The sequence below is a fragment of the Bos taurus genome, chromosome X (assembly GCF_002263795.3).
Source record: "Bos taurus isolate L1 Dominette 01449 registration number 42190680 breed Hereford chromosome X, ARS-UCD2.0, whole genome shotgun sequence".
Taxonomy (NCBI): Eukaryota; Metazoa; Chordata; class Mammalia; order Artiodactyla; family Bovidae; genus Bos; species Bos taurus.
Genome location: NC_037357.1, coordinates 133,033,441 through 133,056,407, shown reverse-complemented (window position 1 = coordinate 133,056,407; position 22,967 = coordinate 133,033,441). Strand labels below are relative to the sequence as shown.

At 49.6% G+C, this 22,967-nt stretch overlaps 1 pseudogene; it reads right to left on the bottom strand.

Moving 5' to 3' along the window:
- Positions 1–2,591: 2,591 nt before the first annotated feature.
- On the bottom strand, positions 2,592–11,471 carry LOC614318 (PI-PLC X domain-containing protein 1-like; annotated as a pseudogene).
- Positions 11,472–22,967: the final 11,496 nt, after the last annotated feature.

Here is a 22,967-nt window from a genome sequence, read left to right as displayed (position 1 = left end):
AAAGGAAGACAAATTGAAATGAAGGGGGTTTTCTTATTATTAATTGGTAAAAGATAAATGCTTGTTTGGGCTTCTCCATCTTTGCTTTTCGCCAATTATGAGTCTTAATAATTAAAGTGGGTTTCATGTATACATGATCTATTTTCACTCAGTGGTAAAAAATCCACCTGCAATGCATGAGCCGTAGCAGGTGCGAATTCCATCTCTGGGTCAGGAAGATCCCCTGAAGGACAGCATGGCAACCCACTCCAGTATTCTTGCCTGGAGAATCCCCGTGAACAGAAGAGACTGGTGGGCTTACAGTCCATGGGGTGGCAAAGAGTTGGGACACGACTGTGCAAGGCAACAACAGCAGACGTATGCCTAACAGAGACTCTGAAGATACTAAAAATAGATGAGAAAATTCTCAGCCTAAACAAAGGAAAACAAACAAACAAAAAAACCTAGATCGTAGAGCTGAATTATGAAAGGTTTTAGGCAATAAAATGTCTCCCAACAGTAGTGTAAACAGTGTGTTCCACACAGGAGAGAGGAGTAATTTTTAATACTCACTTAATAGAAAAATATTCCAGTTACATTCATAAATTAAAGGAAATGAAAATGTTCAGAAAACAAACATAGTATAAAATCTACTGATTGTTTTATGTCTAATTAAGACTGTAAAACCGTAAGGGAATTTTTAAGAAAAAATATCTGTGAAAGTTTAAGCAGCCCCCAATGAAAAGAGTTGGACACGACTGAGCGACTGAACTGAACTGAAGCAGCCCCAATGAACGTAACTTTATTTTCTTTTTTCCCATAGTCTCAAAATAATTGACAATTAAAGAATTTCACATTAAAACATATTTTTCAATTTCAGCAGGATATTTCATATTCAGATATAAGATTTTTCATAATAAAAAAGTTTGTACCTTGCAGTGAATATTTCGTTTCACTGATTTAGACATAAATAAAATCACATTGTGTGTCTTTGCCTTGACCATCTTTGTGGCATCACTGTGCATTTAGAATCAACTGTTTGAATGTGTGTCTCGTACACAGGGTTATTGTTACCATCTTTCTAAATTCCATATATATGCGTTAGTATACTGTATTGGTGTTTTTCTTTCTGGCTTACTTCACTCTGTATAATAGGCTCCGGTTTCATCCACCTCATTAGAACTGATTCAAATGTATTCTTTTTAATGGCTGAGGAATACTCCACTGTATATATGTACCACAGCTTTCTTATCCATTCATCTGCTGATGGACATCTAGGTTGCTTATTTTGATATATGGCAAAACCAATACAATATTGTAAAGTTAAAAAATTAAATTAAATTAAAAAAAATGAATGTGTGGACTGTGAAGTTCTCGGGTCATATACTCTTGAAGCCTAGCTTGAAGGATTTTGAGCATTACCTTCCTAGCATGTGAAATGAGTGCAGTTGTGCGGTAGTTTGAACATTGCCTGGCATTGCCCTTCTTTGGGATTGAAATGAAAACTGACCTTTTCCAGTCCTGTGGCCACTGCCAAGTTTTCCAAACTGGCTGGCATATTGAGTGCAGCACTTTAACAGCACCACCGTTTAGGATTTGAAAGCATTCAGCTACAATTTAATCACCTCCACTAGCTTTGCTCGTACTGCTGCTTCCTAAGGCCCATGTGTCTGCAGTACAGGATGTTTGGCTCTAGGTGAGTGATCACACCATCGTGGTTATCCAGGTTATTAAGATTTTTTTTAACAGTTCTTCTGTGTATTCTTGCTACCTCTTCTTAATCTCTTCTGCTTTAGTTAGGCCCATAACGTTTCTGTCCTTTATTGTGCCTGTCTTTGCATGAAATGTTCCCTTGGCATTTCTCATTTTCTTAAAGAGATCTCCAGTCTTTCCCACTGTATTGTTTTCCTCTGTTTCTTTGCTTTTTTTCAAATCCCTTGTGAGTATACACTGGAAGTGACAAATAGATTCAAGGGTTAGATCTGGCACACAGAGTACCAGAAGACCTGTGGATGGAGGTTCTTAACATTGTACAGGAGGTGGTGATCAAAACCATCCACGAGAAAAAGAAATGCAAAAAGGCAAAGTGGGTGTCTGAGGAGGCCTCACAAATAGATGAGAAGAGAAGAGAAAGGCAAAGGAGACACACAAAGATATAGCCACCTGAAGGCAGAATCCCAAAGACTAGCAAGGAGAGATAAGAAGGCCTTCTTAAGTGAGCCACCAGGGAAGCCCCTTATCTAATAAAAGGGATTTCTCAGTGGGATCGCTATGCGCTCAGTCCCCGCCTATGGACACTATGTCATAGTGCCTCCTCCCCTCCCCAGCTGGGGGTCACCGTCTGCTAGTCTCAGTGCCTGGGGAGAGGGGGCACCCCAGCCTCTCCCATGGGGAAACCACAGACCTGAGAACCAACAAACCCGTCGGCCCAGATGAATTCGCCTGTGACAATGTTGGTATGGCTGGTGGCCGACCCTGGGCACTGGCCCCGCACCCATGCCCAAAAGCAGGGGAGCCCCCACTGAGTCAGCTTCTCCAGGGACCAGGCCAGGTGGACGCGGACAAACTCCAGGTTCTCTGAGTGCACTCACCTTTAATTATCCCCTCACACCCTGCAGTCACCGAGAGACACACAGAGGACCGAGGAGACCATGGACCCTGCCACCTGGCCCCACCTCGGCAGTCACCCACATTCAGTGGACGCGTGGACGGATGACAAGCCCCAAAGGACAGGGCTGAGAATAGCCTCCGCAACGCCCAGCTCCTCAACATGCCAACGGACAGCCCCGAGGCGCTTCCGGTTCAGGCCGGTGACGTCACAGGATGCGAACGAGAAGCTGCCTTCGCAAGGCCCAGCTCCTCAGTGCGCCGTCCCTCAGCCCCGAGGCGGCTTCCGGTTCAGGCAGGTATCGTCGCAGGACGTGACTGAGACGCAGCCTCTGTGATGCCCAGCTCCTCACGTGCGGCGTCCGTCAGCCCCAAGCAGCTTCCAGTTCAACCCGATGACGTCGCCAACAAACCCGTCAGCCCAGATGAATTCGCCTGCGACGGTGTTGGTACGGCCGGTGGCCGACCCCGGGCACTGGCCCCGCACCCATGCACAAAGGTAGGGGAGCCCCCACTGGGTCAGCTTCTCCAGGGACCAGGCCGGGTGGACGCGGACAAACTCCAGGTTCTCTGAGAGGTTGATGCCGGCCACCATCAGCCTGCCTGGGACAAGAGAGGGGCTGCTGTTCATGGTGCCGGCTGTGGGGTCAGCCGCCCGCGTGTGCGGCCACTAACCCACGGAGTCATGTGGCCAACCAAACCGTGTGGGCACCGACTCACATGGTCCCCCACCCACGGGGTCACTACCCCATGCAGTGATCCCTTCACTGGCCACCAACCCCCGTGGGCACCCACCCATGGGGTCACTAACCTGTGAGGGCATGTGCTCACCTGTCCACATGATGACCAACTCACACCGTCACCCGCCCAAGGGGTCACCCACTCACCGGGTCAGCAACTCACATGGTAACCCACCCTGCACTCAGCAACTCAAACTGGTCACCCACCCACACAGTCACCCACCCATGCGATCTCCAACCAACACGGTCTCCCGCCCATGTGACCAGTAACCCATGGGGTCACCCACCCATGTAGTCACCCACCCATGTGACCCCTAACCCATGGGGTCACCTGCCCATGCAGTCACCAAGCTGTGCCATCACTCACCCAGACTCTGGCCTCCGCAGAGGTCAGAGATTCAGATATCCAACAGAGACCAAAGTTCAGACAGCAGGGGCTCACAGGGGTGTTGATTCATGAATTTCTCCTGTTACAGAGGGCAGGCGGGCTGGACAGTGACCCCAAAGATGTCCATGTCCTGGCCCTGTGTGGTGGACACAATAATGTCCACATGGATGTCCACATCCTGTCTACATCCTGACCCCCTGTGGTGGACACAGTAACGTCCCCAAGGATGTCCACGCCCTGGTCCCCATGTGCTGAACAGAATAACGTCCCCTAATACGTCCTGTCCCATTTCTCCACTTGAACCCAAAGCCAGCCCCATGCACTAGGACATGCATGTGGCCAGGTGTCCCGGTTTGAAGGCAGCACTCCCCTGGGTGGCTGCAGCTCTTCATGAGCTCCAGGTGGTGGACGAGGTCTCTGGGCTTCACCTGGTTCCCCCACCAGTAGGGGATACCGGGCCACAGTTCTGCATGCTGACTCACGGATGCCTCGTCCTTGTACGACAGGATGACCTGCTGGCCCTGGGACCACAGCTGGTGCAGAGTCAGCATCTCCTAGGGGGAGAATTACCCGGGTGCCTGTGAGACATGTGCACAGGGGTTATTGGGGTGCCTTGTGACACAATGTGTCAGTTATTGGGGGTGTCCGAGAAGCTACAGTGATGTGTGAATTATTAGGGTGTCTATGAGCAGTGATGGGCTGGTTATTGGGTTCTCTGTGAGAAGAGACAGTCATGGGTGGGTTATTGGCATGTCTGAGGAGAAACACTAGTGGGTCGATTACTAGGGTGTCTGAGTGGAGACAGTGATGGGTGGGTTATTGGGGTGTCTTGAGCAGTGATGGGTCGATTATTGGGGTGCCTGAGTGGAAACAGAGGTGGATGGATTATTGGGGTTTTTGATAGAAAATGGCAGGTGGATTACTGGGGCATCGTGAGGCATGATTGATGGATTTTGGGGGTGTCTGAATAGAGACCAGGCAGGGTGGATTATTGGGGGTGCCTGTGACCAGTGATGGGCTGGTCATTGGGGTGTTTGAGTGGAGACAGTGGTGGGTGGATTACTGGGGTTCCATGAGCAGCATCACCTGGTGCCTGAATCAGCCTCACGCAGTGAGTGGATAGTCTGATTACAGTGAGCCTAGTGCTCCCACCACCCCCGCTGCCAAGAGCATGGGGAGCCTGTGGCCCCTGCTCACACCCCATGGGACACAGCATGTCCCCAAAGATGTTCTTGATGCAGCCCATCAGGTACTCATGCAGGTCCTCCATCACACCCTTGAAGTTCCTGCATGCCAGGATAACCACCTCCTGGGGGTGGTTCTCCAGCCACTCTGAGATCTCTGTGAGCATGTCCTGGGTGGGGGTGGGGTGAAGGGCCTTGTAGTGAGAAACAGAGGGTCATGAGTGGGGAATTCCCCCAGCACAGCCACTCTACAGACAGGTTGGGGTGTCCTGACACACAAAGACATAAAGCATGATGCCTGCTCCCAAGGGACCCAGCCTCTCTTGAGTGGCAGTGGGGAGCCGTGGCATTGCTCTGGTGTGCTGGTGTGTGTGTGTGTGTGTGTACGCACTCCAGTAGGTACAGGTGCACACACAGGTGTGCATGTGTTCAGGGTCTGTGTGTGCACGGATATGCATGTGTGTGTGCATGCACAGCAGCAGAGAGCATTGCTTATAATATCGTGTGAAGTCTGTACTCCAGGGAGCGTATGAAGCCAGCAGGGTACATGCACACTGAGGCCCAGGACAGAACCTCCAGACCCCAAGGGTCTTTAGGTTCTGTGGTGGGGGCACTGGGGACCGAGGCCAGAGTGAGACATTGAGTGACTTGGCCAGCAGCCGAGAGAATGGACTGGACACCCCAAAACTAGACACAGGAAAAGACGTGTCAGGGACCTGGTATAGCCAAATTCTGGGAGACACCCCAGAGGCCAGGGGTGCAGTTGTGAGTTTAGAAATGCACGTTGGTCGGGAATTCTGAGTGACTGATGCCAGAGGTCAGCCCTCTCATGCCTAGAGTGGACGTGTGTCTGTCCCATTAGAGGTCAGTGTCTTCTAATGGGAGTGGACCTGTGTTGTCCCCTTAGAGGTCAGCCTCTTCTGCCTGGAGTGACTGTGTGTCCATCTGAGTGGATGTGTGTCCGTCTGAGTGGATGTGTGTCCGTCCCCTTAGAGGTCAGCATCTTCTAACTGGAGTGGACCTGTGTTGTCCCCTTAGAGGTCAGTGTCTTCTTACTGGAGTAGACCTGTGTTGTCCCCTTAGAGGTCAGCCTCTCCTGCCTGGAGTGACCACATGTCCACCTGAGTGGACGTGTGCCCATCCCCTCAGAGGCCCTCCCCCTCCTGCCTGGACCAGACGTGGGTGTCCCTGGCTGGCGGACCCCCCCGTCCGTACCCCTGCCCCCACCCCCACCTCCGTGAGGGCCGTCATGTACACCATGTGGCCAGAGTGCAGATTCCTCTCAGTGCCCTCTTCCATGTGCGCCATCTGCAGGTCCTCACGCCAGCATCCTCTGTGTGCAGGTGCTTCACGATGCTCAGCACCTGCACACAGAGGTCGGTCATCTGTGCTGGGCACAGAGGGCAGCCCCCCACTCAGGGGCTGGGCAAGCACTGAGGACGCCCAACTGAGGGCCACGTCGGCCACTGTGAAATCAACTGTGTTGGTGCTGCTGGGGTTGAGGCACTGCTTCTGGGAACAGGGTCCCCAGGGTCACTGGTCATGTGGAGCACAGAGCCCAGGTCGAGATTGTGGTCTTGGGGGGGTGTTCCTGCAGAGTCCAGCCTCACGCTCCTTCAGGCAGTCCCTGGGTGGAAGCTCCCTGTGGGTTCAATGCTAAGGCTCCATGACACCCAAGCTGGACCCTTGGACATGAGGACACACTAGACCCACAGAGGTCTGTGCCCACCCCCACAAACAGCACTAGGAAAGGTAAGAAGGAATCAAGGGAAGAGAACAAAAGGACGAAACATCTGTCCATGACACAAATAAGACAGGAAAAAGCAAAAAATAACTTTAACGTACATTGAAAAGTGAAAGTTGCTCAGTTGTTTCCAACTCATTTTGATCCGGTGGACTATAGCCCACTAGACCCCTCTGTCCATGGAATTCTCCAGGCAAGATTACCGGAGTGGGTTGCCTTTCCCTTCTCCACATCTTCCCAACCCAGGATCGAACCCACATCACCCTCATTGCAAGCACATTCTTTACCAACTAGCCACCAGGGAAGCCCTAATATAAATTCGTAGCAGAAAATGTACTGTGTTCTCTACAAGGAGTCATAATGGAAAAAGAAAAAAACATAAGAATAAAACAGTGGGGAAGAAAATAATAGATTCTCTCTATCCAAAATAAAAGAAAAAGCAGAAAACTAATATTAACATAAACTAGTAGCAGAAAATGGTACTGTGTTCTCTATACAGAGTCATAATGGAAAAAGAAAAAGATATAAGGATAAAAAAATGGGAAAGGATGTCACAGCCCCCCTCCTCCCTGCAATCCAAATTAAAAGAAAAAACAAAGATTCATATGAGTATTGTCAGCTATTGTCAGGCACTTGCCATCCACCTCTACAAGGATTAAATGAAGTGCTGCTGCAGCCGCTGATCTTAAACACCCCCTGAAAGACCACCACTTGTGCCCCCCAACCCGCACACACCCAGGTCTCTTTGGGAGCCATACCACTTGAGACCATGGCACCGAGGTCCCCCAGTATGGAGGGGACCCTTCCCTGGAGGGACGCAGAAGAGAGGGACCCAGCACCAAGGGACCCTCCGAGCAGAGGGACCCCAGTCCTGCAGGACTCCCGGGCTCTGGTGGACCCCCTGCTGCTCGCTCCCTCCTCTGGGTGTGAGCTCTTAAGGCCAGGCTTAGGCACCTGATGCAAGCAAGAATGTAGTTGTTCCCATTCCAGCCCTGGCTCTCTGCCAATCAGATCCCCTGAGGAGGATTCCAGCAACCAGGGACCTCCCAGGAGGAAGCAATCACACAGGTAAGAGCTGTGCTTGACAGCCTCTTGTCCTCTTGGGAGGACCAGCCCAGGAGCAGAAAAACCGGGAATATGAGTGCCCCTCAAGTGCGGGTACAGGAAGGCAGGGGCCATCTGTCCCGCCCAGGTGGGCCCCTGCTCCTGCGGGCACCTGAGCCCAGATGGGTTTTCTACCCCATCCTGCATCCACCCCCTGGGTAATGTGTGTGCCAGTGACAGGACCACTGTCAATTGGGTGCCCCCTCCCCACAGACAGGGCCCCCACCATTGACTCCTCTCCATCCTCCACAATGACTGCATCCCACCCCGGCTTCTCTGCACCCCATAAAACCCCCAATCCACCCTGGAGAAGCACTACAGGGGAGGGGTGTGAGTGCGTGCGTGTCTTCTCAGTCACTTCAGTCGTCTCGACTCTCTGTGACCCCATGGACTCTAGCCTTCCAGGCTCCTCTGTCCATGGGACTTCCTATGTGAGAATACTACAGTGGGGTGCCATTTTCTCCTCCATGGGATCTTCCCGATCCAGCGATCTAGCCCGGGTCCCATGCATTGCAGGCTGATTCTTTACCATCTGCACCACCAAGAAAGTCTCCCTGGAGGGGGTGCTGGGGTGCAAACGTAAACCCACCTCAGAGGACATGGGAACTCAGCTGTTGCTTATCTGGGACCAGGAAGGAGCTCTAGTGTCAGCTCAGCTGCACAAAAGGTGGGACCCAGCCTCCTCCTTCCCCTCCCAGACGGTGATGCTGTTAGTCCATGGGTCCCCGTTCTAGCTTCAGGCTGGTTCTACAGTAAAGCTGTGTCCTTTCCTACCTTTCTGGGAGGCTCTCTGGGTGGGGAAGATCTCCTGGAGGAGGGCATGGCAACCCACTCCAGTATTCTCACCTGCAGAATCCCATGGACAGAGGAACCTGGCAGACCACATTCCATGGGGTCGCAATGAGTCAGACATGACTGAGCGACTAAACAGCAATTCTGCTTTACAGCAGGTTTGTTCTCAATCCCGTTTCCCCAAGAGGAATAAGGAAACCACCCCCTGTGGGTGACACTAGCGGCTGGAGCTGGGTCCAGGGCCCGGGCGTGCCCGCAGACCCTCACCTGGGTGGTGGACCTCTTGAGCACCACGGGCAGGGTGACACATGGCAGCACTTTGCCCAGAGTCTGCAGCAGCCTTGACTCCTTGTGAGAGATGGGTGACTTCTTGTTCAGGCAGTAGGTCATCATGCTGTGGCTCCCTGCAGGCAAACCAGGTGGGGGACACATCACCCCCTGAGCCTGTCCTCTGTGCCCCCAAGCTGCCCTAAGGATGCACAGCTATAGCACCGCGGGGTATGGCGGAGTCCCGAAAGTCATATCCACTGAGTCCTGGGAACTGAATCTTGTCTCGAAATGGGGGTCTCTGCAGAAGTGAGAAAGTGAAAGTGAATTTATTTAAGGAATCCCGTTTTCGGACAGGAAAGGCTTAAGATGGCTTTTGATTTTATGGTTTGTTGTTTCCCAGGTGGTGCTCGTGGCAAAGAGCCCGCTTGCCAAAGCAGGAGGCGTAAAAGATGCAGGGGTGATCCCTGGGTTGGGAAGATCCCCTGGGAAGGGAATGAGAACCTACTCATTATTCTTGCCTGGAGAATCCCATGGACAGGGGGGCCTGGCGGGTACAGTCCATGGGGCTGCAAAGAGTCAGACAACTGAGCACAGACAGACCCTCTCTAGTTACAAGTACTTTGAAGTTATTCATAGTATTTTCAGGCTCTTTATGACGCCAATGTTGTGGTCACTGATGTGTGGTTTCACTTATTCTTTTCCCTTTTAAACCTGTGTGATCTGTTTCAGAGACAGTGTGGAGAGGTTCACACTTTAGCAGTCACCTGGGGACAATCCAGAAATCCTTCGCTTCTGTCTCTGAACATAGGTTTGGACTAGCTTTATTTCGTTCTCTTTTTTTCTTTTCTTATTTATTCTCAGGGTCAAGGGATGGGAAGGAGGATTTACAAGTTCATAATATAATTTGATTTGATGATGTTATGGAAGAGTAGATGGATGGGTGGATAGATAAGTGGATGGATGGATGAATGGATGGTGAGTGGGTGGATGGGTCAATCAGTGGATGGGTGGATGATGGATTGGTCGGTGGATGGATGGATGGATGGATGGATGCTGGATGGGTGGAATTATGGATGGATGGGTGGGTGGATGGGTGTGTGGTTAGATGGATGGATGAGTGGATGGATAGGTGAGTGGGTGGATGGACAGATAGGTGAGTGGATGGGTGGGTGTGTGGGTGGATGGATGGATGGGTGGGTCAGCAGCATGTGGTCCATGCACACAGTGGTGTATGAGTCACCATGAAAAGGAGTGAAGTTCTGACACAGGCTACATCGTGGATGGACCTTGAACACACGATGGTCAGTGAGAGAAGCAGACACAGAAGGACACATTTTACGTGTCCATTTATAAGAGATGTCCAGAACAGGCAAATTTACAAAGACAGAAGCAGATGAGTGGTGCCCGGGCTTGGGGGAGAGGCATCATGAGTTATTCTGTAAGGGGTACAGGAAGGAGAGCGGCCAGGGGCCCCTCTGTGGTCCTGAAGACTCGGAAGCCTCCTCCTTGTGGGGCCCCCACAGCTTTCCCCACGGCTAGCACCCGGAAGGGCCGAGAGACTGGGTCCACGGTTCCCTGTCTGCTCCACACTCTCAAGGGAAGAGCCGTATGGGGGCTCCTCCTCCCAGGCAGGGTGGGGTGGCCGGCATAGAACCCCACAGCTGTGGAGAGGGTGAGAAAGAGTCTAAAGCTGCCTTCCATAGAAAACAGCACTTCCTGTTTGTCCAACTGTCCATGTGTGCTGCCAGCGGGCAGTGCCCAGGGTCACAGAGCCAGGGCAGGGCCCAGTGTCTGCACGGCCAGAGGAGTGCCAGTGGAGAATGGGGCGCGTCTGCACCTTGAGGAGGTGAGCAGGGTGCTGTCTGGCAGGGACCCTCCCCTCCCAGGCCACGGTGTCTGGTGGCCACCCCTCAGATGGCCTGAGCACAGCAGTGTCACCCTGGAAGTGCCCGCCTGCCTGGTCACCACTGGCCATCCCCAAATCCAGATGCCTGCCCATAGCTGAGCTTTGCAGCACTTTTTGCAACCAAACTGGCTGGAGTCAGAGGTTCCTCATTTTAATTAGATAGTTCTGGTACCACTTATCGAGTTGTTTTGGGGGCGGGTGGACCCCTTAAACTTTGGGCCCTCCAGGCTCACGTGCAGAAGGTGCTGCACAAGCTCTGATGGAAAACGTGGGTGGAAAGGTGAGGGGTCCCCAGGAGTAGGACAGAGTAGCTGAGAAAACACAACCCCGCCCCCCAGGGAGGCCAGCATGTGTCCTGAAGGCAGGCTCTCGAGGGTTCTCGTACCTTCCGGGTTGAATGGGATAAAGTGGACAGACAAGGGAAGGTGCTGGTATGTGTATGTGTTTGTGTGCAGTATGTGTGCATTTGTGTTTGGTGTGTGTGTGTGCATATGTGTTTGGTGTGTGTGTGTGCATGCGTGTGTGTGTTCAGTGTGCCTGTGTGTGCCTACATGTGTGCATGTTTGGCTCTGAGGCTTCCCACACTTGGATCTGTCTTGCAGCCGCATCCCCGCTGAGCCAAGCCTGCGGGGCCTCACCTGGGATGGAGAGGTGGTGCAGGGGCATGTCTCAGAGCTGAGAACTCAGCACCGACATCCAGTTGGCGTTCACCTTGGTGGCTCAGGAAGGATCCGGGCAAGCTCACCTGCCAGCCCATTGGAGGCCCAGCCTGGGCAATCTGGGGGAGGAAATGGGGTGTTGCATAATGAAAACAGGACATACAGAAGACCCGGTGCTGGCGGCGTGGAGGCGTGGCTCTAAGGAACTGGTACCTGTGGACTTCTCTCCAAGAGAAAGGAGGATGGGGTGGTGGAGAGGGGAGAAATGCTCTAGAGACAGAGAAACAGACACAGAGAGAAATGGACAGAGACATGAAGAGAGACAGACAGTAGGGCGAGGAGGCAGAGAGACACAGAAGTTTAAGTGGGGGTTTGAGGAGGAGCAAGGGAGCGGGGAGACAGGGACCAACAGACAGACCCCAGCAGCTCAAGTCTGCTCTCCCTGAGGCTAGAGCCGGCGACCTCCTCCAGAGGGTCCCCCTTCCTCGCACTGTGCACCAGCCCCCTCCTCTTGGGCCTGAGAGGGGCCCAGTGGAGCCTGTGGGCTCCAGGTATGGGGGCTTCCATCCTAGGGGCGATGGAGCCCAGGCACAAGGTCACACGCCCTTCACTCCCCAGAGGCGGTCTCTCCATCTGGTGGGTGTTGTTGCAGTAAAAGTGACTGGACAGGCTCCCAGGATGAAGCACCCACCTGAGCAGCTAAGAAGCTGGGAATGCCTCCAGTCAGGGTCTGAGTGTCCCCTCTCTCCTGTTATGGGTGGGTGTCCTGGTGGTCTGCATGCCATCAGGACTCCTTTCATGGCAAACACATGCTTGGACCTTTATTTTTGTGTTTACTGCTCTCCATGGACAGGGGTTGTCTCTATTCTTAGGGTCCCCTCTCTATAGTAATAGTCCCCTTCTGTTGTCATGGTTCCCCCTCTACAGTAATATTCCCCTTCTATTGTCATACTCTCCCCTGTACAGTGATAGTTCCGCTTCTATAGTAACAGCCCCCTCTAATATCATAGTTGGAGAAAGGCATGGCAACCCACTCCAGTCTTCTTAGCTGGAGAATCCCATGGACAGAGGAGCTTGGCAGGCTCCATGCGGTCAGTCCATGGAGTCACAAAGAGTCGGACACGACTGAACGACCAACACTAATGTCATAGGGTTTAGAGTAATAGCCCTCTATTCTCAAAACTTCACTTCTACAGTAACTGTGCTCCGCTACTGTCATAGTCTCCCCTCTGTAATAATAGTCCCCCTTCATTGTATTACTCCTTTTCTATTGTCATAGCCCCTCTACAGTAATGGTTCCTCTTCTACAGTGTTAGCTCCTCTCTATTGTCATAGTAGCAGTTTCCCCTATAGGGTAACAGTTCTCTATTAGAGATCTAATGGAGTAATGAAAGTGAAAGAGAAGTTGCTCAGTCATGTCTGACTCTTTGCGACCCCATGGATTGTAACCTACCAGGCTCTATGGCAACCCACTCCAGTGTTCTTGCCTGGAGAATCCCAGGGACGGGGGAGCCTGGTGGGCCGCCGTCTATGAGGTCGCACAGAGTCGGACACAACTGAAGCGACTTAGCAGTAGCAGCAGGCTCTTCCATCCACGGGATTCTCCAGGCAAGAGTACTGGAGTGGGTTGCCATTTCCTTCTCCAGGGGATCTTCCCGACCCAGGGATCAAACCCGGGTCTCCCGCATTGTAGGCAGATGCTTTTACTGCCTGAGCCACCAGGGAAGGCAAGAGTAATAGAGTAATAGAGTAATAGTTCTCCTTACTGTCATAGTCCTCCACCCCATACACTAATAGTCCTGTCTCTATTGTCATACTTCACTTTCTGTTGTAATAGTCCCCCCTCTGCAGTAAAAGTCTCTCCTCTACTGAAATAGCCCCCCCCCCTAATGTCATAGTCCTACTATACAGTGATAGTCCCCCCTCTATTGTCAAAGTTCCCCTTCTAGTACTGTCATAGTCCCCTCTCTGGAATAATAGTCCTCCTTGATTGTGGTAGTCCCCTTAAATTATAATAGTCTGCCTCTAATATCCCCCTTCTAGAGTAAAAGTCCTCCATTTGAAAGGTTGTTGTTGAATCACGGGAATACACCAGGATTCTTGGCCCCCGGAGGAGAAGAATTCAATCCGGAGCCAGAGACGAGGCTTGATCGCTCAGAGCTTTTGTGTAATAAAGTTTTATTAAAGTATAAAGGAGATAGAGAAAGCTTCTGACATAGGCATCAGGAGGGGGCAGAAAGAGTACCCCCCTGCTAGTCTTTAGCTGGATGTTATATAGTCACTAGCAGTCTGTTAATGAAAGAAAGGAATGTCTTAAAATTCAGAATGGCACCAGGCCCCTCACCCATAAGATGCATTTTGGGATAATCTTGGCACCAAATGGTTTATCCTGGGCCATAAAATGATTAACTTGAATCTTGAAGAAGGCCAGACCACCATACAAATAGTTTCATTTACATAGATTAGGGGAACAATATCCATACTGGTTTGTCAAGTAGGTTCTGGGCCAAGAGGCGGAACTGACTTGGAGACAGAGTTTGGGGTAAAGGCATAGTACATTAGCATAGCTTAAGACAAATATTTCCATAAGAAAAAGGCATTGGTTATCTCTAGGCTCAAGAATAGCGAACTTCAGGCGAAGCCGGGTGTCATTATGGCAACACAATATTTTAAGAGAAACCTCCCTTTAAATTTGTATAGAGAAGGAAAAAATATTGCTAGTTTGTTTCCTCCTGCCGCTTAAGAGAGATAAAAATGTCTGACACTTGTAAGCTATTTCCTCTATTTGGAGACCCCTGGCCTTCCTGCCTGTTACCCTCTCACATTGCTATAATCTGCCTCTACAGTAAACGTCCCCCTCTACTGTCATAGTCCACTCCCTATTGTAATAAGTCTGTCTCTGTGGTAATAGAGTAATCTATTCTAGTAATCTCCCTCCATCTAGTAATCTTCCTCTGTTGTCAGTATTCCCCTTCCACAGTCAAGTCCCCCTTCTACTGTAACAGTCCTGCCTCTATTGGCATAGTTTCCCCTCTCCACTAATAGTCCCCTTCTGCTGTCCCTAGTCTATATTAATAGTCCCTTTTCTATCTTAGTAGTCCCCACTCTATAGTAATAGTCTTCCTCAATTTCAGTAGTCCCTTTCTATTGTTATAGTCCCTGTCTGCAGCAATAGACGCCCATTTATTATAATAGTCCCCCCTAAGGTAATAGTCCTCTTTCTGTTATAATAGTCCCTCTCTCTTGGTCATAGTCCCCTCTGTTCAGTAATAGCCCCCCCATCTACAATGATAGACCACTCTTTACTGTAATAGTCTCATATATGCTATAATAGTCCTCTCTCAACAGTGAGAGTCCTCCTCTATTGTAATAGCCTCCCTCTATGGTAAGAGTCTTCCCTTCATAAATAGTTTTACCTCTTCTGTAATACAGCAAAGCAGAGACATTACTTTGTCAACAAAGGTCTGTCTAGTCAAGGCTATGGTTTTTCCAGTGGTCATGTATGGATGTAAGAGTTGTACTATAAAGAAAGCTGAGTGCTGAAGAATTGATGCTTTTGAACTGTGGTGTTGGAGAAGACTCTTGAGAGTCCCTTGGAGTGCAAGGAGATCCAACCAGTCCATTCTAAAGGAGATCAGTCCGGGGTGTTCATTGGAAGGACTGATGTTAAAGCTGAAACTCCAATACTTTGGCCACCTGATGCGAAGAGCTGACTCATTTGAAAAGACCCTGATGTAGGGAAAGATTGAGGTCAGGAGGAGAAGGGGACGACAGAGGATGAGATGGTTGGATGGCATCACCAACTCAATGAACATGGGTTTGAGTGGGCTCTGGGAGTTGGTAATGGACAGGGAGGCCTGGCATGCTGCGGTTCATGGGGTGGCAAAGAGTCAGACATGACTGAGCGACTGAACTGAACTGAACTTCTGTAATAGTCCCCCTCTACAGAATGGTCCCCCTCTATTGTAATAGTTCCCTTTATTATGATAGTTCTCTGTATTGTCATAGCCCCTCCCCTGTGTAACAGCCCCCATGGTATCAGAGTCCCTGTATTGTAAATTTTCCCCCTCCACAGTAATAGTCTCCCACTACAGTAAGGGTCCTCCTTTATTATGAGTCCCCTCTCCATAGTAGGGCTTCCCTGGTGGCTCAGCTGGTAAAGAATCCACCTGCATTGCAGGAGACCTGGGTTCGCTCCCTGGGTTAGGAAGATCCCCTGGAGAAGGGAAAGGCTACCCACTCCAGTATTCTGGCCTGGAGAATTCCATGGCCTGTATAGAGTCAGATATGAATGAATGACTTTCACTTTCTCCACAGTAACATCCCCCCTACATGGTCATAGCCCCATTTATTGTTGTATCTCCCCTCTATCATATTAGTCACCTCTCTACAGTCATATTGCCCCTACCTTTATGTAAGCATGCCCTCTCTAGAGTAGTAGTCCTCCCTGAAGGACTCTTATCCTCCTGTAATAGTCCCCTTTCCTCTTCACAATAACCCTTCAGAATAAAAGTCTCTTTCTAATCCAAATATTCAATGAGATGCAAGTAGAACACACAGCAAAACAGTATGTCAGAACCCTGAGCATGGCACCGTGGGGAGAACCTGTGGGTGTGTGTGCCCTGTCATGTAGGGCTCCTTTGGTGCGTCTGTGTCACCATCCTGGGGACACCTGTGGGTGTGTGTCTGTCTTCCCCTCACAGAGGAGACCTCCCCATAATACAGGTCACCTGCCCACTGGGTGTCCTGTCCACAACTCTCCCCATAACACAGGTCACCTGCCCATTCCTGAGCCCTCTTGTCTCCACATCCCTGGACCTCTGTTCCATCAGAATCCAGGTCAGTGTGTCACAAGCCCTTCATCCTCCCATTTGCGCTGGCCTGAGATGGTGGTGGGTTCACTGTGATGGGAGGAATAATGTCCCATCACCTGTGGACACCAGTCCTGGACTTGCAAGACACTCTCCCTTCCCCCAGGTACATAGGTGTGGGTCACCCACCCTCTTTTCCTTGTCTGTGAACCCCAGCTGCCTGGTTTCCAAGTGCAGATTCAGGAGTGCTCGGCAGTAGTGCCACCCAGCCTTGGGGCCTCGGACAGCACCCCAGGGAGCAAGCCGGGTGCACCTGAACACCCCGGTGGCTTCCACTCTGTGGGGCACTTCCTCCTGTGGGTCTGCCGCGCCCTCTGTGTTCTCAGTGCACTCAGGTGAGCAGGTGGGGCGCGTGCCAGTGAGGTCAGGTTCTGCCCCCGTGGGCCCACAGTGAGACACTGGAGGAGGTTCCGTGTGACCTCACACGTCTGTGGGTGGAGATGGGCACAGAGGCACTCAGGGAATCGTTCTCAGGTGAACGAATGGATGGAGCCATGCAGGGCCACTTCACGAACACCAGGCTCCAAGACCTTTGCTCAGGCCCCCAAACTCACCAGCCCCCTGAAACGCTCACTGGGTCCCCCAAACTCGCTGGCTCTCTGAAATGCTCACTGGGTCCCCCACATACTCATTAGCCCCTGAAACACTTACTGGGTCCCCCAGACACTCACCAGCCCCCTGAAGCACTCACTAGGTCCCCCAAACTCGCCAGCCCCCTGAAACACTCACTGGGTCCCCCAAGCACCTTCCGGGCTCCCAAAATGTCCATCCACTCCGACAAGCCCATGGTCCTACCCCCTCAATGTAAGGGCAGGACACAAGGCCTGGGTCATCAGAGGTGTCTTCCCCCAGTGGCACTGGCCAGTACAGGGTCAGCACCAGCTCAGGACTCATGAGGGGCTTGTCACTGTGCCCGGTGAGCCGCAGTCCAGGGGCTCCCTTGGGCTCCATGCTCTGACCCAGAGGGACTCAACTTCCACGTGGAGATGCCGAGTGGCCACCTCCCTTCCCCCAGGTGGTCCCGGCCCTCCAGCCCCTCCTGTGCACAAACACACACACGCATACATATATGATGCTGGGAAAGATTGAGGTCAGGAGGACAAGGGGTGGGTGACAGAGGATGAGATGGTTGGATTGCATCACCGACTCCATGGACATGAGTTTGGGTAAACTCCAGGAGTCGGTGATAAGCAGGGAGGCCTGGACTGCTGCAGTCCATGGGGTCGTGAAGAGTCAGACACGACTGAGCAACTGGACTGAACTGAATACAGCTTTTAGAGTTGCTGTTACAAAAAATGGCCACAAGGAGTCAGCATTGCTTTTGCGTCACACTCCACTTCTAAATTTCTTTTTTTTTAATTAATTAATTAATTTTAATGGGAGGCTGATTACTTTACAATATTGTAGTGTTTTTTGCCATACATTGACATGAGTCAACCATTGGTATTCATGTGTTCCCCATCCTGAACCTCCCACCCACCTCCCTCCCCATCCCATCCCTAAGGGTCATCCTAGTACACTAGCCCTGAGCACCCTGTCTCATGCATCAAACCTGGACTGGCGATCTATTTCATATATGGTAATGTACATGTTTCAATGCTATTCTCTCTAATCATCCCACTCTCACCTCCTCCCACAGAGTCCAAAAGTCTGTTCTTTACAGAAGACTGTTCTTTACTTTAGTCTGTGTCTCTTTTGCTGTCTCACATACAGGGTCATTGTTACCATCTTTCAAAATTCCATATATATGTGTTAGTATGCTGTATTGGTGTTTTTCTCTCTGACTTACTTCACTCTGTATAATGGGCTCCAGTTTCATCCACCTCATTAGAACTGATTCAAATGCATTCTTTTTAATAGCTGAGTAATATTCCATTGTGTATATCTACCAGAGCTTTCTTATCCATTCATCTGCTGATGGACATCTTGGTTGCTTCCATGTCCTGGCGATTGTAAGCAGTGCTGCAATGAACATTGGGGTGCTCATGTCTCTTTCAATTCTGGTTTCCTCGGTGTGTATGCCCAGTGGGATTGCTGGGTCATATGGCAATTCTATTTCCAGTTTTTTAAGGAATCTCCACCCTGTTCTCCATAGTGGCCTTACTAGTTTGCATTCTCACCAACAGTGTAAGAGGGTTCCATTTTCTCCGCACCCTCTCCAGCATTTATTGCTTGTAAACTTTTTGATAGCAGCTATCCTGAGTGGAGTGAGATGGTAGCTCATTGTGGTTTTGATTTGCATTTCTCTGATAATGAGTGATATTGAGCATCTTTTCATGTGTTTGTTTGCCATCTGTATGTCTTCTTTGGAGAAATGTCTGTTTAGATCTTTGGCCCATTTTTTGATTGGGTCGTTTATTTTTCTGGAATTGAGCTGTAGGAGCTGCTTGTATATTTTTGAGATTAATTCTTTGTCAGTTGCTTCATTTGCTGTTTTTTTCTCCCATTGTGAAGGCTGTCTTTTCACCTTGCTTATACTTTCCTTCGTTGTGCAAAAGCTTTTAAGTTTAATTAGGTCCCATTTTTTATTTTTGCTTTTATTTCTATGACTCTGGGGGGTGGGTCATAGAGGATCCTGCTGTAAATTAATTTTTTGTGCATTCATTGCTGTTTTATTTTGAAGAAGGGTTGATTTCCGATACTGTGTTGGTTTCAGGTGTACAGGAGCTGGATTCAGTGATACACAGACATTTTTCAATTCTTTCTTGAGTTCATTTTCCCCAGAGAGAGGAGTACAGTGTCTCCAGTAGGCTGCCCTTTGCTATTCAACACTGTTTTTCCTGATTATCTGTTTGATGTATATTAATGCCTGTTTGTTCCTTGCAAACTCTTCATTTATCCCACACCCCTAACTTATTTTAATAATCATAAGTTGGTTTTCTAAGTTTGTGAGTCTCTTTCTACTGTGTAATAGCCTACATTTACATTAATTTCAAGAAGATACCTGTCAGTGATACCTTCTGATATTTGTCTTTCTCTATCGGCCTTCCTTTACTTAGTATGGTATTCACTCTGTCTGTCCACGCTGTTGTCACTGGCATTATTCCGTTGTGATTCAGGGCTGGGTAACATTCCAGTGCAGAGGTGCACCACTCTGACTTCATTTTTCTGTCGATGAATAACTTTGTTGAATTTGTTGCAGGGAGGGCTTCCCTGGTGGCCGAGCCAGTAGAGAATCCACCTGCCAGTGCAGGAGACGTGGGTTCAGTCCCTGAGTGGAGAAGATCCCCTGGAGAAGGGCATGACAACCCACTCCAGTATTCTTGCCTGGAGAATCCCATGGACAGAGGAGCCTGGTGGGCTACAGTCCATGGGGTCACAAAGTGTTGGACATGACTGAAGCGACTGAGAATATATGCAAAGTTAAAAAAAAGAGAGAAATGAGTATTTTATTCTTTCCCATTTTTTAGAACAAAGGAGATCAAGAAAACAGTGAGCAGGCCTGAACATTCCTAGTTTTTTTTACTTGAACTGCTCATAACTCTGAATGTCTGTGACTGTTTGCTTTTCTGCCCCCTAACTCTGCAGGAGCTATGAGTAACATTTTTTCCTTGGACTCTATGCTAAATACATCACCTATCTGGTGGTTACCCTTACAACACCCTTCCCCTTGTACTTACATATCAGAAAGAAGGCCGCGGAGCCACCCCAACTGCCAGAGTCAGTTACTGTGTTATTGACTTCAGTCTAAGACTGTCTTTGAAAACTTGCACGAGGAAGAGATCTAGATCCTACCCACTTTGTTCCTCATCACTGACACCTGACTGTGAGCCATTCCCTTATATAAGCCCCTAGACTCTTCATCGGCGGGGGATGGGGGACACAGTCCTTGAGGCATGACCCTACTGTGTTCCCCTCTCTGCTGGCTTGAGAATAAAAGCCACCTTTGTATCTCCTTCAAACTCTGTCTCTGTATTTTTTATTTGGCTTCACTGGGCGGAGAAAGCCAAGATTTTGGCCAGCAACAATTCTAGTTCTTGGCCATTGCCAATCGAGCTGCCCTGAAAACAAGGTGCATGGGTCACTGTGAATTCTGATTTTCTCTGGGTCTGAGCCCGGACAAGGGATTGCTGGGCCACATGATTTCTGGGTGTTTAGTTGAAAAAGAACCTCCTTGCTGGTTTTGATAGTTCCTGCACCCATTTACACCCCCACTGAGTGTGTAGGAGAATTCCCTTTTGCCTCCATCCTCTCAGCCTGTATTCTCTGTAGATTTTTAGACAGTGGCCACTCTGACCTGTGGGAGGGGATTTTTCATGGGAGTTGTGATTTGCGTGGATTTAATACATAGTGGCATGCTGCAGTCCATGGGATTGCAAAGAGTAGGACACAACTGAGCAACTGAACTGAGTACATAGTGAGCTGGACGAACTTTCCAGGTGCTTTTCGATACTGTACAGAGTGACTACAGTTTATCTCTTGACATTGTTTTCTTGAAAGGTGGCCCTGTTTTGAATTCCTGTCTGATGATCTACCCTGGGACATGACTGGAAGGGAGGGGTCATTTACAGTCCCACAGGCCTTGTGAATATGAAGAGCCCAACAGCACTAGGTTTAACATTGTGTTTCTGGAAGACGGTTCTAAGGAAACAGCATTTGCTTCCTGCCCCACTCTGGTCCTCAGTCATTGAGTCTCATGGAAAACTCTGTTCATTGATTGTCAGCTAGAGTGGAATGTGCCAAGGCTTGAGCCTCATTTCTCCTTCGCCCTTGCCCAGGGTGCCCAGGACACATCCCAGTTTGTGGACACCGCTCTGCAGAGGGTGCTGTCATCTGTAGGTGGAGTGACCCTAAGGACAGAGGCTGGAGGTAGGAACCCCAGCCTAGGGGACATAGAGTGGCCAGGGGACCTTGCAAACCTGTTCCAGCCTGGAGGCTCCACCAATTCTTGGGTGATGTAGGCTTGGTTTCTCTGCAGGAAGTTCCACCTGCATCTGGAGATTGGGTGCTCATGCAGAGGGAAGGAGGCACCCCAGGTCCATTGTGGGGTCACATTTCCTGGCACATGCTCCCAGCTCCATCTGCACTGAGGCCCTCCAGTCATGGGACCAAAACCAGCTCAGGCTTCAGGGATGTGACACCATCCAGGTCACCATGTCCTGAGGGCAGTAGAGTCAGCCTTTCTGATTCCTTTTTTATACTTTTATTCCCTAATTTGAATTGGCGGATGTAGTTGAAAGACAAGGTTGTGGGTGTTTTTTATTTTTATTTGGATCGACAGCAATTTGATTCACTTATACATAGATGTGTATATCTTTTCTTCCAGGTTCTTTTCCGATATAGGATGTTACAGTGTTGAATAGGATTCCTGTTTACACAGTGGTTCCTGGGGGATTGTTGTTGTTGTTGTTTTTAATAATATAAGCCTCCCTGTGTTAGATTGAATCAGTTCATTACTCCCTGTCCCACAGTTTTTTTTTTTTTTTCTTTCTGGGGTCCATTGACTGTTTTCTGAGTCTGTGAGACTGTTCCTCTTTGGTAAAGAAGTTCATCTGTATCCACTTTTAGATCCCAGCTACAAGTGATATCTTACACTAATACCGCTCCCTGTCTCCCTCACCTCACTTGCTATGATATCTCTGCTTTATTCCCTGAGGCCTCCCATGGCATTCTTTCCTGCTTGTTATGGCTGAGTGACGGTTCATCATCTATGTACCCCATCGTCTTTATTCCTTATGGACGTCTTTGTTTGCAAATATTTTTTCCCATTCTGAGGACTGTCTTTCTCTTTCATTTAGGGTTCCTTTGCTGTGCAAACACTTTTAAGGTTAATCAGTCCTGTTTTCTTAGTTTTGGTTCATTTTTCATTATTCTGGGCACACTTGGTGGAATTGATGTTGCAGCATGTCCCCCCTATATTGTCCTCAAAATTTCATAGTATCCATCTGACATTTAGATCTTTATCTTCTTTGAAGTTTATATTTGTGTATGGTTTGAGGGATATTCTAATTTCATTCTCGTTTTCATTATTGATGCACATCCATGCTCTCCTCCATAGTGGCTTTCTCCTATTTTCATTTTAGCAATGGAGGTGGATGGTTCCCTTTTCTTCATGGCATCTGGCAGATTTAACCTTTGTAGAGTGCTTGACAATCACCATTCTGATTGGTGTGAGGTGATACCGAACACCCTTTCCTAATATTTAGCAATTTTGACATCTTTTCATGAGATGTTTTTAAAGTGTGAGTTAAAGGTACCTGTTAAAATTGGCTTTGTGACAGTCTACCCAGTTATGAATTCTTTTTTGATGATCACCCCTAGGAGACTCCAGGAGATCAGTTATTGTTTACTTAGAAATGCGTGGACTTTATGAATATTAAACGCCTATCAACACAGCTTTCTGTTCATGGGCGGGACTGTGGCCCTCCCTGTTGTTTTACCTGAGACCAAACTATGGTGGAGGTAATGAAGACAAGGGCGATCTCCTTCAAAAGGTGCCAGTGCCCCCGACACTGCAGGAGGCCACGACTGACCCGTGCCTCATCTGGAGGCCCCTGGGCACTCACGAGCAAGTCTGGGTCAGTCTCTTTTGGGGTCACTGCTCCTTTCTCCTGGGTCCTGGTGCACACAAGGTTTTGTTTGTGCCCTCCACGAGTCTGTTTCCCTAGTCCTGTGGAAGTTCTATAATCAAATCCCAATGTCCTCCAAAGTTTAACTCCTTGGGATTCTCAGTCCCTTTGCCAGATCCCCAGGTTAGGAAATCTGGAGGTGGGGTGATCTGGG